Genomic DNA, 4,438 nt, shown 5'->3' with positions numbered 1-4,438 from the left:
GCATTTTTACACTGTGGGAACGAAATCGTTCCCGCGTTCCCGTCCCGGAACGTGGAACGCTGCATCGTTCCCATTCCGCGGTGACTATGGTTCAGACTCATCTTGCAGATGTCTCTCAGTCAGTTGCAGCAATCTGAATCTCAGACTAGGCCAACAGTAGCTATGTTATCTGAAACTCTAAAGACTGAAACTCTGCTTTACTGTCATGTTGGATGCCCAACATGTAATTCAGGGAGGAAAAAAAAAACTAGCCACAGGGCTTGCACCAGGACATCACAGTGACCATGGCGCTAATGGCTTCCACTTCACTGACTGGCAGGCATCAGTGTCCACACCGGTTATAATCCATGGGATGTCCATGTCCACGGCGGCGCGGCAAGCAACCGCCGCGCCAAGCTCGCGGCGCGCCTGGCATGCCGCGGCGGCGATGCCTTCGAGCTGGGAGGCTATTAGAGATATATTGTTGTATTTCCTTGTATTGAGTTTACTTGTACTCCAAGCCATACGGCAATATATAATAGAGGTCACCCCCTCCTTTGGGTGTGTGGTGTTTCCTAATTCTCTACATGGTATCACGAGTCCGGGCCAAACCCTAGGCCGGCCGTGCCCCTCTCCCCCTCCGCTGCCCTAACTCGCGCGGCAAACCCTGCCTGCGTGCCCACCCACCACCTGCCGCCGCCAACCCTAGGCTGCGGCACCTCCTCCTCACCCCTGCGCTGCCTCCCTGGTCGGCCCCTCCTCCCTGCGCCACCTCCCTGGTCGCTCCTCCTCCCTGCGCCCTCCCTGGTCGGCTGCAGCAGCATCAACAGATTGCATCTGCAACAATCTGTTGATGTCCTGTGTCACCAACGACGGTGACACCCTCGACGACGGTGACTCTCTCCTCGACGGCATCTCCTCCCTCTTCGTCAACGACACCCAGCCGCCACCGATCCCCATGGCTGCGTACGCTGCCGTCTCCGTCCAGGCGCACGTCCCGATCAAGCTGGAACTCCGCTCCTCCAATTACACCAAGTGGAGCAGCTTCTTCGAGGCCATGTGCGGCAAGTTCGGCCTCCTCAGCCACATCAACAGCGCCCTCCCCCTGATCCGCGCACTGATGCATGGAACGAGGCCGACTGTGCCGTCCGCAGCTGGCTCTATGGCTCCGTCATCGAGGACGTCCTCGACTTCACCATGGCCGCCAACCAGACAGCACGGGACCTTTGGGTCGCCATCTCCAACCACTTCCAGACGAACAAGGCTCCTCGTGCCATCTTCTTGAGTCATGCGTTCCACGCGATAACTCAAGGAGATATGTCTGTCCACGAGTATGCCCAAGCCCTCAAAAAGGCCGCTGATGCTCTTCGCGACGTCGACAAGCCTGTTGCCGATTCTGAGATGGTTCTCGCCCTTCTCGCTGGGGCTGATTCTCGCTACAGCACCACTGGAGAGATCATCGCAGGAGACGCGACCATGACCTTCTCCAGGGCTGTAGATCGGCTTGCCCTCCAGGAGCTCCGCCTAGCAAATCAGTCAAAGGTGGCTGCCTCCTCCGCCATGATCGCCTCCTCCTCGGCTGGATGCGGCTCCTCCTGCCAATCTGCATCATCTTCGACCTCCGTCACGCAGCAGCAGCAGCAGCGCCCACCTCAGCAGGGCGGTAAGCAGCAGCAGCGTCGCAGGAGGGGCAGACGCTCCAACGGCGTCCAGCAGCAGCAGCAGTCGCCTCGCACACCTAACCCTAGCGGTCCTTGGGTCTGCATCAACCCATGGGCTGCTTTCCAGGGTGCGCAAGGTAGCAGCAATGGCGCACAATTCTAGCGCGGCGGTCAAGGCATTCTGGGTACCCCTCCTCAGGCTCACGCGGCAATCACCTCCCCTCAGGCGCCAACTCAGTCCCCTTCGTGGGATCAGGCTGGCCTGATCGCTGCCCTCCAGCAGTTGGCGCTCGAAGGCAATGCATGGGTGATGGATACTGGAGCTTCTACTCACACGCACTCCTCAGAAGGTATACTTCTCTCTCGCCTCCCAGCTGCTTCCTCTTCGATTACCGTAGGCAATGGTGCACATATCCCTGTCACGTCCCGAGGTTCTTCCGTTCTAGCCACAGATACGTCTAGATTCATTCTGAACAACGTGCTTATCGTTCCATCCATTATTCGCAACTTACTTTCTGTTCGCCAATTCACTCGCGATAATCGTTGTTCCATTGAATTTGACGCCTCTGGTTTTTCTGTTAAGGACATCCGGACGGGACGAGTGATCCTTCGTTGCGATAGTGCAGGCGACCTCTACACCATCCCATCAGTCGCCCCCGCAGCCGCAAAAGCCATGCTTGCCGCCTCATCATCCTTGTGGCATCGTCGCCTTGGTCATCCTGGTCCAGCAGTCTTAGCTACTTTAAAACAGAACAATTTAGTTTCATGTAATAAAGTAGATCGCTCGCTTTGTCATGCATGTCAGCTTGGCAAGCACGCACGTCTTCCGTTTGCTACTTCTACTTCTCAAACTACTTCACCTTTTGAGATAGTTCACTATGATGTCTGGACCTCGCCGGTTGCTAGTATTTCTAGTTGTTCCTACTACTTGGTTTTATTGGATGATTTTTCGCACTATTGTTGGACGTTCCCGCTTAAGCACAAATCCGATGTACATCAGCATATCGTTGATTTTATTGCTTATGCTCGCACTCAGTTCGGCCTTCCCGTTAAGTGCTTTCAAGCCGATAATGGGACTGAGTTTGTTAACCATGTCATGCACACCACCGTGCGCGCAAATGGTGTTATCTTTCACCTCTCATGCCCTTACACCTCTCCACAGAATGGCAAGGCCGAACGCATCCTTCGAACACTTAACAATTCAGTGCGAACCCTCCTCATCCATGCCTCTATGCCGCCCAAGTATTGGGCTGAGGCGCTAGCAGCAGCCACCTATCTGCTTAACCGGCGCCCCTCCTCCTCCATTAGTAACGTGATTCCCTATTTTCGCCTATATAATGCTTATCCCTCTTATGATCACTTGCGTGTCTTTGGTTGCTTGTGTTATCCTAACCTACAGGCCACCTCTTCACACAAGCTCGCTCCACGCTCGACCGCATGTGTCTTTTTGGGATATCCGCCTGATCATAAGGGTTATCGCTGTTTTGATCTTACAACGCGTTGCATCATTATATCTAGACACGTTGTGTTTGATGAGTCCACCTTTCCTTTCGCTCATGAGACTCATCCACCCACCACCTGCTCCTTTGATTTCTTACTCGGTCGCGACTTGGATATTGCACCTTTGTTTACTAATCATGCAGCTGGTGGCTCTCCTACGGCTGCTCCGTCTTCCATAGACATTGAGCAACCATGCTCGGCACCTGGTGGGAGTGGTGTTCAACCCCCACTAGGGCCCTCGGCGTCTTCTTCTCCGGGCGGGTGTGGTTTTGTGCCCCCGTCCGGTCCTTCGGCGTCTTCCTCTACGGGCGGGACGGATTCCAGCCCACTTCCTGCGCCAGCAACAGCAGCTGCTCTACCTGCGCCTCCTGGAGCGCCTGGTGCTGCTTCTGGTGCGCCTGCTGGTGCTTCTTCTGGGATGCCTGGAGCACCTGGTGCTGCTATTCCTGCTCCTGGAGTGCCTCCTGGTGGTGTTGTACCTAGCGGGCGCTTCGGTCAAGTCTACACTCGCCGACCAGCTGCTGCTCCTACTACTACATCTGTTTCTGGACGCTTCAGTCAAGTGTACAGCCGCCGACCAGCTGCTGCTACGGTGCCCTCTTTGCAGCCTGGTCGCCCTCTTCGCGAGCTCCCTCTACTGCAGCTGCAGGGCCACTACCTAGGCCCTCTTCCGGCGCGGTCTTCAGAAGCTCCTCCTAGAGAGCTTTCTCTACTTGAGCCTCCCCGACGTCCGATGAGTGGTTCTCCTCCACCGCCGGTCCTTCGCCGCATTACTCGACTCAAGTCTGGTACAATTCAGCCAGTTAGTTATAAGAATTTGTCTGCTGATCATGTTGTTGCTTCTCCCGTTCCGGCCAATTATCGCAGTGCACTTGCGGATCCTAATTGGCGAGCAACTATGGCAGATCAGTTTCAGGCTCTGGTTGATAATGGTACTTGGCGCCTTGTTCCTCAGCCTCCTGGAGCTAATGTGGTTACTGGCAAGTGGATTTTCAAGCATAAATTTCATTCAGATGGTTCTCTTGCACGTCATAAAGCTAGATGGGTTGTCCGTGGATTTTCTCAGCAGCATGGCATAGATTATGATGAGACTTTCAGTCCTGTGGTCAAGCCTGCCACCATTCGTACTGTTCTTAGCCTTGCTGTATCTCGTCATTGGCCTATTCGTCAGCTCGATGTGAAGAATGCCTTTCTGCATGGACATCTAGATGAGACAGTGTACTGCCAGCAGCCTCCTGGTTTTGCTGATCCTTCACATCCAGATTATGTTTGTCTTCTGCAAAAGTCGCTTTATGGGT

The sequence above is a fragment of the Panicum virgatum genome, chromosome 3K (genome assembly GCF_016808335.1).
Source record: "Panicum virgatum strain AP13 chromosome 3K, P.virgatum_v5, whole genome shotgun sequence".
NCBI lineage: Eukaryota > Viridiplantae > Streptophyta > Magnoliopsida > Poales > Poaceae > Panicum > Panicum virgatum.
Note: the sequence above shows the minus strand (reverse complement) of the source record.